The sequence below is a fragment of the Notechis scutatus genome, chromosome 4, assembly GCF_049901735.1.
Source record: "Notechis scutatus isolate UNSWTSFEM ecotype Mainland chromosome 4, rNotScu1.2, whole genome shotgun sequence".
NCBI classification, from domain to species: domain Eukaryota; kingdom Metazoa; phylum Chordata; class Lepidosauria; order Squamata; family Elapidae; genus Notechis; species Notechis scutatus.
Window position 1 is genome coordinate 53,674,208 of NC_142012.1, and position 14,147 is coordinate 53,688,354.

The window sequence follows — 14,147 nt, forward strand, 5'->3', positions numbered from 1 at the left end:
TGATAGTTAAGGTTAATCAATGCACTGTTTTAAAAATACAGAAGTCGTACTGTATATACCATTCCTACATAGGATTTCCTGCCTTCAAAAAGCTTAGCTGGTTTAAAATTAGTTTCATTCTTGGAGCTTTTACAGATCCCAAACAATTTCACCTAACTGGCTCTTACTATGTTAAGTTGGTGTTTCTCAAACTTAGCAACTTTAAAACCCGTGTGGACTTAAAACTCCCAGAATTCTGGGATGCTGGCTGGGGGAATTCTGGGAGAATTCTGGGAGTTGAAGTCCACAGGCCTTAAAGTTGCCAATTTTGACAAGCACGACACTAATTTAATATAAAACCTTTGATCTTTGCACTTGCTTGCTGAGCTACGATTCTAGGCAATCTATATATTCCAAACTGTAAAAGAAGAAAATAGTTTTTTTAAAAAAATTGACTGTATTGTATAAATGGCTGGTAAGCACAGATTGTGGAATTAGCACACTAGGGAAGAAACTATCAAGCATGGTTTGCAATTCCCAATGGCTGTGTTCACACATCACATCAAGGTCAAAACCAAACAGATGTGACAAGTGAGAGATGGATACAATTCAGGAAGTCTAGCTTGATTTGACATGGTGGCTCAGGGGCTAAGAGGCTGAGTTTGTCGATCAGAAAGGTCGGCAGTTCGGTGGTTTGAATCCCTAGCGCTGTGTCATGGAGTGAGCTCCCATTCCTTGTCCCAGCTTCTGCCAACTTAGCAGTTCGAAAACATGTAAAAATGCAAGTAGAAAAATAGGGACCACTTGGGTGGGAAGGGAACAGCGTTCCGTGCGCCTTTGGTGATTAGTCATGCCAGCCACATGACCACGGAGACATCTTTGGACAGCGCTGGCTCTTCGGCTTTGTAAAGGAGATGAGCACCGCCCCTGAGAACCGGAAATGATTAGCATGTATGTGCAAGGGGAACCTCTAGCTTCAGCTTGATTTAGCTGATGACTTTGCAATGAGACTCCCCAGTAAAAACCAATTTTAAGATTGCAGCCATGAATAATAAGAAGAGGGGATTAAGAACTGAATTCAGAATAAATTGGGGAAATTTGGAAGAAAATAAATCAGCCTGGCTGAGAGGCCCCCAAAAATTCCACAGAACTGAAGTTGTTTTTAATTAACAATATAAAAGTACCATTGATTAAAAAGATGATTAACCTCATGAAAAAGGCATGACAGTTGTGGCTTTTTCTTGGTCATTGTTGCTGGTTGGCATTTTGCAACCTCCAATTTTTTTTGCTTGCTTCATTCGTATTGTGACTTGGGATTTTGAGCACGCACACACACACACACACAAAGCTTCATCATCCAATTGCATCTTGCAATTTGTTGTTATTTATCTTAGAATTGAACCTTAAATTCTAAGATAAGCTTAAATTCTAAGAAGCAAAATGATGGCAAACTTTTAACGGCTTTCCTGTTATGTAAACAAACAAACAAAATCACAAAAGATGTTGGCATCTTAAAATGGATAACAACAGAGGAAGTGTGGTTCCCTGGCACAGATAACTAGTGGAGGTTTTTTGTTTTTTTTTTGTACAACAACACACAATTCCAGACCATTAAACCGGTAAGTCAAGCAGAGCTCTTTAAAATGGAGCCTGGTGTATGAATTGGATTCTGTGGTGTTTTTTTAACAGATTAACAGATTTTTTTTAACAGATTAACAGATAATCAGAGTTGGAAGGGACCTTTAGGTCATCTAGTCCAACCCCTCCACCCACGCGGGAGACCCTACACCATTTCTGACAAATGGCAGTCCACTCTCTTCTTGAAAGTCTCAAGTGATGACACTCCCACAACTTCCGAGTGAAACTTCTGTTCCATTGGTTGATGGTTTTCACTGTCAGAAAGTTTCTCCTTATTTCCAGACTGAATCGCTCCTTGATCCGTTTCCATCCATTATTCCTTGTCTTCAGGAGCTTTAGAATATAGCTTGAGCCCCTCCTCCTCTCTGGGGTAGCCCTCGAATATTGGAAGGTTGCTCTCCTGTTTCCCCTGGTCCTTCTCTTCCCTAGACTAGCCAGGCCCAGTTCCTGCAACCGTTCATTGCATGTTTCAGCCTCCAGTCCCCTAATCATCTTGGTTGCTCTTCTCTGCATTCTTTCTAGAGTCTCGACATCTTTTTTTATAGTATGGCGACCAAAACTGGATGCAGTACTCTAGGTGTGGTTCTACTAGGCTTTATAGAGTGGTATTAGTACCTCCCTTGATCTCGATTGTATCCCTCTGTTTAGGATTGCATTAGCATTTTTGGCTGCTGCTGGCTCCTATTTAGCTGGTTGTCCACTAAGACTCCAAGTTCCCTTTTAATTTGTCTTTAAAAAAAATAATTGAAAACAAAAGTCCTGGCAAATGTGAACTTCCTTAATCTTACTCAGCCTCTGTTCTTTTCCGGGGTACACGCAGTGGTGGGATTCAGCCAGTTTGCACCAATTTGGGAGAACCGGTTGCTAACTTTCTGAGCAGTTCAGTGAATTGGTTGCTGGAAGAAATCATTAGGGCAGAGAACTGGTTGTTAAATTATTTGAATCCCACCACTGGGTACATGCTGTATTTGGTCAATGTTGTGTCAACTCACAAAACACTCCTATGCCTGTTTTAGTAGTTGCCATTAAAAAAAGTGGGGGGAGGAAGGAAAGCTGGAAGAGCAGTGCCGCTGTTTGAAAGCGAAAATACATTCCAACTCTTTATCTTTAAAAGATTGCAACTAAAATACCAGGGCTTTTGCTCACAAATATATTTAATTGGAGTATGTGATTGACAGGGTCATAGGTGACTGTAAATTATGTATGCCAGAGTTGGCTTCATATAGGGCAGTGCCAGTATGTCACCTCTAATAAATCCTCTGAAGTTTTTTTAAGTTTGGCTTGAAAATCATGATTTAATTAAGGCGATTTCTGGAATCCTGACACATGGTGTTGTTTACATGTCTCCAAAAGCTTCTCGGCCTTTTCTTGAGGCGACAACTCTTGAGTTGGGTGGATTGCAGAAAAGCAAAGCGGAGTTCAACTTTAGGAGTAAATAGTCAGGAGGCCACCAGGAAGTTCTAGATCTGTAGGCTGGATCTGAAAGTTCAGTGTCATCCTAAGAGAGGCGGTTGAGCAACTATGCTGGTACTGAGCCATGAAAGTGTCGCCAGGAATTCAGGTTGATATGAAAGAGTTTCACTTCTGCCCTAGCATAGCCTCAGGATCTCTTGGTGGTCTCCCATCCAATTTAAAACAAAAAAAAAAAAAATCTTCTTTTTTTTTTCTGCCCCTATTGTTATTAATGTTTCCTAAATATGGTTGATAATTTTTATAAATATTTAATAAATAAATAAACTTTATATAATATTTTTTTTTTTTTTTTTTTTTTTTTTTTTTTTTTTTTTTTTTGGTGTCTGACCCATTGCAACCCCATGGACAACGTTCCTCCAGGCCTTCCTATCCTCCACCATCTTCTGGAGTCCATTTAAGCTCACGCTGACTGCTTCAGGCACCTCAGTCTCTGCCATTCGCTTCTTCTTTTGCCCTCCATCATTCCCAGCATTCGGCTCTTCTCCAGGGAGTCCTTCCTTCCTTCCTTCTCATAAGGTGGCCAAAGTCTTTGAGTTTCATCTTCAGGATCTGGCCTTCTAAAGAGCAGTCAGGGTTGATCTCCTCTAGGACTGACCGGTTGGATGGCCTTGCAGTCCAAGGGACTCGCAGGAGTCTCCTCTTCCAGCACATGAGTTCAAAGGCCTCCATTCTTTGGCGCTCAGCCTTCCTTATGGTCCAACTTTCCCAGCCATACATTGCAACTGGGAAAACCATAGCCTTGACTATACTCACATTTGTTGGCAGGGGGGTGTCTCTGCTTTTGAGTAGGCTGTCTAGATTTGCCATAGCTTTCCTCCCCAGGAGTAAGCATCTTTTGATTTCTTGGCTGCAGTCCCCATCTGCGGTGATCTTGGAGCCCAGGAAAATAAAATCTGTCACTCCCTCCATTTCTTCCCCATCTATTTGCCAGGAATTGAGAGGGCCAGATGCCATGATCTTAGTTTTCTTTCTTTTTTCTTTTTTTTTAAATAATATTTTTATTGTTTTCAATTAATACAAATAATAATTACATTTTCGACAGCATTTACATCGAAATATGTTATTATCTCATATTTCTATCAACTATTCATACATATCTCCAATAATTATTATATATATATATATATATATATATATATCTGTCATTGGTGATTATTATATACATATCTCTCATCAATCATTGTTAATATCTAACTTTATTCTACATATCTACATGTCTATGTATCACTATCTTGAATATTCTCCTATTTGATCATTCTGTTTCAATTTTTATCTCTATTTTGTAACCATTCGTACCATCTATGCCATACTGAGTAGTAATCGGATTCCTCTTTTTCCTTCATTTTAAGTGTGAGCATATCCATTTCTGCGCAATCTGCAATTTTTTTTGTAAAATTAATTCTTCTGTTGGGACTTTGGACTCTTTCCACATTTGCGTGTAAGCTATTCTGGCCACTGTAAGTATATGCAACATTATATATTGATCTTAGTTTTCTTAATGTTGAGTTTCAAGCCAGCTTTTGTACTCTTCTCCTTCACCTGCATCAAGAGGCTCTTCAGTTCCTCTTCACTTTCTGCCATTAGAGTGGTAAACTCTGCATATCTGAGGTTGTTGATATTTCTCCTGGCAATCTTAATTCCAACTTGTGATTCATCTAGCTCCATCTTTTTCATGATGCGCTCTGCATATAAGGCAAGGCAACAGTATACAGCCTTGTCAAACTCCTTTGTTGTCTAAAACAAACATGGGTGGCAGGTGATTTGATGCAATTTGGACTTGAGAGTCTACACTAAACGTTTCACGATTTGTTTCAGCCCATGTTTTGTGTATCGCTGGATTTTCCTCTGTGCAAACCGTTGATCCACGAATCTTTCATTGGATGTAAAAAATGTAATAATCATTGCACTGCCAGTATGGAATCTGGTTAAATATTACCAGGATATGAGATTATGTCCTTTGTCCTTACATAATCGTGGTTTCTGCTGGGAATGGAGATATATTTGCTGAGTAAACAGTACACAGAATAATTTAAAGCAGTGCTTTTCACCTTTAGCCAAGGTTAAAAGCTGGGGACTTCAATTCCCAGAATGCTAAAAGTATAGATGGCTGGGGAATTCTGGGAATTGAAATCTTTAAGTTGCCGTGGTTGAGGGACATTGGTACCATGCACTTAGAGCATGCATTTATTTATTCATTGTTTATGCCGACCCTCTCCCTTACACGATGACTCTGGGCAGTTATGAATTATTTCTTCAAAGAATGGTTGTTGTCATTCATGCAGAAAATAAATCCCAAAGCATTTTACAGCAGACACCCCAGTCCTATGCACATTTCTGAATGAAATTTGAATGGTAGAACATTCTTTAAAAAGCAAGCATGGGGCGCGTTTCACAGCTGGGGGAAAAAATAACCCCAAATGGCTTTCTTTTTCGTAATGCTGAAGTTTCTCACCATCTTTTGTGTTTCAGACTTTGGCAAAAGCAAATTCTCCGTGATTTCTTTTGTTACTCTCTTTGAGTAATCTTGTACCTACAAGGAAAAAGGGGAGGAGGAGAGGGGGTGGAGGGGAGAGAGAGAGAGAGAGAGAGAGAGAGAGAGAGAGAGAAGGAAAAAGAAAGAAAGGAAAGAGAAAGAAAGAAAAAAAGAAAGAAAGAAAAGAAAGAAAGAAAGAAAGAAAGAAAGAAAGAAAGAAAGAAAGAAAGAAAGAAAGAAAGAAAGAAAGAAAGAAAGAAAGGAGGGAGGGAGGAAAGAAAGAAGAAATAGGAAGGAAGGAAGGAAGGAAGGAAGGAAGGAAGGAAGGAAGGAAGGAAAGAGAAAGAAGGAAAGGAAAGGAAGGAAAGAAAGAAAGAAAGAAGGAAGGAAAGAGAAAGAAAGAAAGGAAAGGAAAGAGAAAGAAAGAAAGAAAGAAAGAAAGAAAGAAAGAAAGAAAGAAAGAAAGAAAGAAAGAAAGAAAGAAAGAAAGAAAGAAAGAAAGAAAATTTCCTTCTACACTTGTGGTGTTTTTTTTTTTCATTTTGTGAATTACATCTACTTTGAATTAAGAGTCTCCTGCAGCAATCAAATGACTCTTTGTCCATTCCGAGCTGAAGGAGTTAAATAAAAAATTATTCTAATCTCTTTATCCTTGTCACACAGCTCTGTTATGCTGTAATACACCCAAGAATTTCTGAAGGCAAACACAAGGACAGGGAAATGCTTTCTCCTGGGTTTAAAAGGTGAAGAAATTTTTCACACACACACACACACCACACACACGCAAGCTGGCTTGTGCTGAAATATGGGGGCTATCTTGCTGTGTTTAAGCAGAAAAGGATGTTAGGTTATTGGAAACAGTGATTTGCCTATATGGAAACCAAAGCTTGATTTGATTTTCTTGTTGGAAACCAAAGTTTGCCATATAGGCGAACCTGCATATACCTGTTTTGCATAAGGTCAAGCCCAGCTGCAAACAATATCCGGGTTTCTGAAGATTAAAAATGTGAGGTGCTCCTTTAAGAGAACTAGAACAGCTTCAAGGCTAATAATCCTGAAAGAGAAAAGAACTTGTAGCAATAAATTAAATTTGTTCTTGTGCTGGTAACGAATGGATGGTGCTTGGGGACAATTCTTATGCCAGGTGTGTGCATAGCCAAAGTGACACATTGTGCAGAAGTAATGCTCAAATGTAATATTTGCTGGACAGATTAAAAAGGCCATTTTTCTGGGCAACGTAATAGTAGTTGCAGGCACTGTGTAAAGAGAAAAAATGTAGATTATAACCCCAAAGGATATCGGTAGTCCTCGTTTAGTGACTGCAACGGGTTCCCATGAAATGAACTTTCTGACTCCATTGCTGTAAAGGACACAAATTGCTACCTCTGTTTCTGTTAAGTTATCTTATATAGTGTCCTGTGTTTAACCTGTTTTCCCCCCTGTTATTACTTAAATAAACTACAGTATCTCTTCCCTCCACATCCTAGCAGGTCCCCGCAGAATGATAACTGGGAGTAACAAACTCTGTGACCTTATTTAGTTGATTATAACCCTTCCTTTGACTGGCAGTAGCTGCCTGAAACTGACCAGACCTTAATCAGTTTCACACCAAAGGCTTCTGTTGTCCTAAATGGGGCTCCTTGGTCCTAAAGTTATTTTTTATATCATCTTCCTAATTGGGAATAGCTAGTATCTGAGACAATTGAACGAAGATTATTTCATATATCGATGTGAGTACCTTAAAGGCCTTACAGGTAGTCCTTGACTTATGACCACAAAGGGGGCCCAACATTTCAGTCACTAAGCAAGATGTTTGTTGAGTGAATTTTGCTCCATTTTACAATCTTCCTTGCCACCGTTATTAAGTGAATCACCACCTAAATTAGTTTTAAAAAAGGTTGTTATGTGAATCTGGTTTTCACATTGAATTTGCTTGTCAGAAAAGACGATCCCCAGGACATTACAATGGTCATAAGTGTGAGACAGTTCCCAAGGGTTCAAATGTTGATGGTCATAAGTGTGAAAAATGGTCATAATTCACTTTTCTCAGTACTTTTGTAATTTTAAAAGGTCACTAAATGAACTGTTATAGGACTCATATCTATATCTATATCTATATCTATATCTATATCTATATCTATATCTATATCTATATCTATATCTATATCTATATCTATATCTACATCTACATCTATATCTATTTGTTTTCGTAGATTTTCACGAGTACAGGTATGCAGGTCTTGGAGTGTTCGGGTCTTTTCCCGTGTAAGATCTTACACGGTAAAAAAACCCAAACACGCCAAGACCTGCATATATATCTCTATCTCTATCTCTATCTCTATCTCTATCTCTATCTCTATCTCTATCTCTATCTCTATCTATCTATCTATCTATCTAGCCAGATTCCATACTGACAGTGTGATGATTATTATAATATATAGTACATATACATATACATATACATATACATATACATATACATATACATATATACATACATGTATGGTATGCTTTGATCATTCAACTTCAATGGCACCAAAACCTTTTAGAAAACCCAGCCACAGAATTATCAGAGAAGCCATAGAGATTGAAAAAAGACCTGAAAGCATGAATAGAAGAGATGATTCCACCAGACTGTCAATTATTTGGAAGCCTGCACTCACAAACAAAAAAATCTCCACACCACTAGCCAGGCAAACACCTGGGCACAAACAGATCCCCCCTGATACCTCCAGCTCAAACACACTCCAACTAGGCACCCAGATGAAACCTAGCTTCCTAACAAATGATAGCCGTCCATTTACTCGGAGCCAAGCTGCACTAAAAGCCTCCAATACAGGAACACAATGTTGCCAGCCAACCAAGACAAAAAAAGCCACAAAACAGACAGAAGATATTAGAAACACCAATCAAGCAGAACACAGCAAACCCCAAGACCAATAAACACAGACCAAGACTCCCAACCAATCAGGATGAAGGCATAGCAGTAGGTTAGCCCCAAATTTAAAACTGAAACAACTATAAAAGTCTGACTCACAGACGAACACAATACAGAAGCCTGATGATGGCAGATGAGATTCTGCCGAAACGTTGCTACAACTTTAAAAGCACAACTATAATGACGTAGGAAAATACCCGAACAAAGCTGAATAACATACATACATACATACATACATACATACATACAGAGAGAGAGAGAGAGAGAGAGAGAGAGAGAAATTCTGCCTCTGCCTACCAGCATCCATTGGTATTCATCTGGCTAGCACCCTGTCAATATGCGAGACAGTTGAGGGCTGTTTGGAAACTGAAACCATATTTGCTGTGTGAGCAAGAAGGAGACAGCAAGGAGCCTGGGCATGACTTAGCTCAACTGTTCTGTGCTAAAGCTGCTTGGTGCTGAGAAACTGAAACTGAAACCGAAACTCCTCTCCTCTGCTTGTGTTTTGTATTTGGAACAGATTTCTTTTCAGCTGGGGAGGGGGAGTAGAACTCCTTAGCATCAGAGCCTGTTAATAATAATAACAATATAGGAAATACTAATGCTCTGATGGTCATTTCGAAAAATCCTTTCTTAGTGAGCACCTAGAAGCCAAGAGGAATAAACATGCCCAGTTTCAAATTTGTAGGCTTTACAGTTCTAGAGATTTTGTGATGATGTGTGAGGGGCATTTCGCTTTTATATATATAGAGAGAACTCTGTTTCCAAAATTAATAATGATCATATATCTTGAATCTGTTCTTGATTCCATCTCTAGGTAGTCCTTGACTTAGAATACTTTAGTGACTGTTCAAAGTTACAACGGCACTGGAAAAAGTGATTTATGATAATTTTTCACACTTAACGACCGTTGCAGCTACCCAATGGCCATGTGATTTACACGTGGATTTTTCATAATGGACTCACATTTATTACCATTGTAGTGTCCCAGGGTGCCATGATCCCTTTTTGCGACCAGCAAAAGTCCACGGAAAAGCCAGATTCACTTAACAACAGTATTATTAATTTAACAATGGCAGTGATGAGAAAAGTCGTAAAGTGAAGCAAAACTCAGTTAGCAAATTTCTTGCCTAGCAACATTAATTTGAGGCTCAACTGTAGTTGTACATCGAGGACTTCCTGTATACAAGCCAGTTCTATGTAAACAGAGAGCAAACCCTACTCCCTTCTCGCACTGATGATGTTACCTAGCTGGGTCGTGAAACATCTGCAAGAAAACCACCCAGCTCAGAGAGCACCAAGGACCCCCCACAGACCTCAATTTGTGTGCTTTAAACTTCTGCACACATACACAGAGTCCTCTCCCCTATTTTACATACATACGTACACAAAAGCCCACTGCCAATAGGTAAAATATGCCTGATTAAAACTTCCTTTTAAACTGAGTGGATATTCCACTTGAATGGACACCCCAGTTCCCCCTTCCCTCATAATATTCACTTTAGAACTACTGTTTTAGTTACTTGGAGTTCCTGGATCTTTCATGGCATAGTAAGCGTGCATTGCAACATTCCTCTTCAGCTCTTCCTTGTTCGCTCTTAAGCTCGAAATATTTTACAGATCCATTTGATTTCAAAAGACGCTTGTGGGTTGCCGTTGTAAAACTGGGGAATTTTTTTTCAAGCAGTTATTCAGAGCATGGGTGGGGACAGGGCTAACCGAGAGAAGGAAGTGTCTCTAGATGCAATACAGAAATCTTAAATTCTGGCTCTGAATTGCCATATGGTTCCATTTCAGTTCGGGGGGTTATTTATTTTTATTTAGCTATTTAGAAGATAACTTGTTTGAGGTGTTGTTTTTTTTAAATGGTCGCTTGCCACTTGCAACGTTCCGGTGTCCAAGAAACCGAACTGGCTGTGTTCCTGAAGTGGGTAAGATAAGACAAGAAAAGTCAACCTTTTGTAAGGTTGTGACCTGCTGTGGAACACCGTAGACTTTTGAACTGTAATTCTTGAATTGCAGGGGTTTGCGGTGCGTTATAGGGGTGAGGCTGCTACCGGTTCGCACCAGTTCAGGCAAACCAGGTGTTAATCTGACATCTGGTTTGCCGAACCGGTAGCTGCAATGACTCGCTGGCCCCGCCCACCCCACCCCTCCTCTCCTGTGGAGGGGTCTCCACACAGCCTGTTTTGGATCCCAAGTAAATGCACAGAGGCTCCGGAGGATGATAGGGCCTCCTAGAGGCTCTGGAAGGCCAGAAACAAGAAAAAGCTCCGGAGCCTAGAAGGCTCTCGCCTGCCATGGTGCAGGAGGCTGACTAGTCAGAGGTCGCCAACCTTTCGGACCTCAGGGATCACCAAACTCATAATTTTAAATCCCGCGGATCACTAATATGAATTTTGACTGACAATGGCTTGCTGACGTTAGTGGGGAAGTCGGTCCCCTATTCCAGAGCTGCAGGAGTCACAGGACTGGTCATCCCAGACCAGCTGCTCCTCCACCCGGGTGCACAGGCCTGCCATGGACTAGAGGAGCTGCTCCAGGATGACCAAAGGGCCAGTCCTGTGACTTCTGCAGCTCTGGAATAGGGGACCGACTTTCCCACCAACATCAGCAAGCCACTCCGGGGTGGATTTCCCTCCCCTGCCATTGGTCTTACCTTCCAGTTCTGGCTCGCCTGGCTCTACTCAAGGTAAGGTTTGCGCTCGGCCAAAGGGTGGGGGCCAGTGGGTGGGCGGGCCACGTGGGCGGTTCAGCCTTGTGTTCCTGTGCAGCCTGGATTAATTGCTTTGGGGGGGACATTTCTCTGCAGAACACCAAAATTTTCTCGTGGACCATCAGTGGTCTGTGGCCCACTGGTTGGCGACCACTGGACTAGGGACATGCCCACCCAGCAACTGGGCAGAGAACTGGTTGCTAAATTTTTTGAGGCCCACCCCTCAATTTTACATGGAGAGCACACTTTTTACCAGCAACGCCTCCCTTAGTTCAATTCCAAGCTTGGGGTGTGCAGGGAAATCTTGTAGCGTTCTGAAGTTCTTGAGATGATGAAAGCTACAAATTAACATTGTCAACAGCATATAAAGAATATCACTATATAATGTTTTATAGATTGCATTTAGCACCAGCAAGATTGGCAAAAATGTACCCAAATACAAAATCAGAGTGCTGGAAATGCAAACGGAAAGAGGGAACTTTTTTTTTTTTCCATATCTGGTGGCAATGCCCCCAAACCAGAAAATATTGGATAAAAGTACCAAGATGGCTACAGGAGATAATGGAACATCAAATAGAATTTAAACCTGAACTATTTCTACTGGGGATAATTAAAGGGAAATGTAGCAAACAAATCCAATACATCATATTGCACATAATAACAGCAGCGAGGATAGTTTTTATGCAGGTTGGAAACTAGAAAATACACACCGTCCGAAGAGATATTAATACAAAAAATATTAGAATGTGCCGAGGTGGACAAATTTACAATAGAACTAAAAGGCAAGGAGGAATCAGAATACTACGCGGTTTGAGATAGATGGTATAAGGGGATAGAACATAGGAGTAAGGATTAATGTACAGAAATAAATGTAAATATATGTAATATTGGTGACACAATACTGTTAACAATGTAAATAGAGAAGTGTAATTTTGTAAAAGAAAGAAAGAAAGAAAGGAAAGAAAGAAAGAAAGAAAGAAAGAAAGAAAGAAAGAAAGAAAGAAAGAAAGAAAGAAAGAAAGAAAGAAAGAAAGAAAGAAAGAAAGAAAGAAAGAAAGAAAGTAAAAAAGCTGGTCGATCGTCTTCTTAGGTTGACTTGGCAAATCCCAAGAATTTAGCTGGTTGAAATGGCTGAAATGAAAGAGAAGCACTTTGATTCAAAATGAAACTCAGGCCTGTGCTTATCATTTCCACATCTCTTTAAAAGAGGGGGGAGAAAGAAAAAAACCCTTCTCTTAGAATTGATGACTAAGAATTCTCCATTGTCTCAGGCAATTATTTTGAGCAATGAGGAAATAGAGGAGGATTTGACTTCTTCTTCTTCTTCTTTTTCTTTCATTCTCTGTTATTTTATTTTATTTTTTTTTGGTCTTGAGGCCTTTTTTATTCTCTGTAAAACAACCTCAAGGCAGATCTGGCCTGCTCTTGTTATAGGGAGGTGGGATGGAAAAAACTGGATTTTTTTTTCCCTCTGAGCACAAAACCGGAGGCGGGGAGTCCTCGCAAAAGACTTTTCGGAAGCAGAATGACCTTCTCACCTCCAGCTCTAGCTAATGTACGAATGATTGACGTCTATGGGAAGGTAATTCTGGGGTGAACCAGCATGGGAAGTTGGTTTTAGGCATCCAGTGCAGTGCCCTTCGGACAGGTTGGATGACATCTTCCATCCTCTCCAGGTGGCTTTCCTAGACAAGGCCAAGTTGAAGGAGCCTGCTAGAAAAACTGAGAGAGAGTGGGGAAATGTGGATTCTGCAAATACTCTGGAGGCTCTTGGCCAGAAGTCCTCTTGAAGGCTCTTGCGTAGCTGTTTGAGGACTTTCTGTGTCCACAAATCCAGAAGACACAGTCCTGGTGGGTGGGTGGGTCTTTGATGCATGGACGTGCATGTTGAGATGACCCAGGCTCGAAATTTTGGACCTGGACAACCTAGAATTATGCCGCCTACGGTCTGACCTAAGCTTAGTACACAAAATTGTCTGCTACAACATCCTACCTGTCAACGACTACTTCAGCTTCAACCACAATAACAAACACAGGCAAACAATAGATACAAACTCAAAGTAAACCACTCCAAACTCGATCGCAGAAAATACGACTTGAGCAACAGAGTGGTCAATGCCTGGAACTCACTCCGTGACTCTGTTGTCACATCCTCAAAACCCCCCAAACTTTAACCTTAAACTGTCTACCGTGCACCTCACTCCATTCCTAAGAGGTCTGTCAGGGGGTGTGCATAAGTGCACCAGTGTGCCTACCGTCCCTGTCCTACTGTTCCCATTTATTCGTACTCATTGATTATGTATCTACTCATACCTGTTTATACTTATATATTTATACGTTCTGTTCATACTTATACTTGTTTTCTCATACATGCTTGAAAAACAAAATAAATAAAAATATAATAAAAATAGATAAATAAATGACCAGCAAGAACCCTGGCTCAACCATCATGGCAGACTGATATTTTGTTGTCGCTTTCAATGCCTTCCAGGATTTAAGAAGTTTCCATCCATTGCTTCTTCTCTTGCCTTCTGGTGCTTTGGAAAATAAATTGACCCCTTCCTCTTTCTGGTAGCCCCTCAAATACTGTAAGACTGCTATCATGCCCCCACCCTAGTCCTTCTTTTCTCTAGATTAGCCAAACCCAAATCCTGCAACTGTTCTTCATGTTTTAGTTTCTTTAATCATCTTAGTTGCTTTTTAATTGTCTTAGCTGCTCTTCTTTGCACTTTTTCCAAAGTCCCATTTTTATTTTTTATTTTTTTGTAATGTGGTGACCAAAACTGGATGCAGTATTCCAGGTGTGGCCTTACTTAAGGCTTTATGAAGCAGTACTAATAATTCACGTGATTTTGATTCTATGCCTCTGTTTATGCAACCAAGGATCTGTGGACTGCTTCAGCAGAAAGAGATACACCCAGAGACAAGGT

General features: G+C 40.3%; 1 protein-coding gene across 15 annotated transcripts in view; it reads left to right on the forward strand.

The window, feature by feature from the left end:
- The window catches only part of RBM47 (RNA binding motif protein 47), a 102,574-nt gene that overhangs the window by 11,041 nt on the left and 77,386 nt on the right, over positions 1 to 14,147 (forward strand). Inside the window, exon 1 of one of the 15 annotated variants that reach the window (XM_087965805.1) lies at positions 10,086 to 10,432. The exons of 13 other annotated variants lie outside the window; for them this stretch is intronic. The gene's annotated coding sequence lies outside the window, so the exon portion shown is untranslated. Of the gene's footprint in view, positions 1 to 10,085; positions 10,433 to 14,147 lie in introns of those variants that run through there. One more of the 15 variants, XM_087965810.1, reaches the window with a different exon arrangement.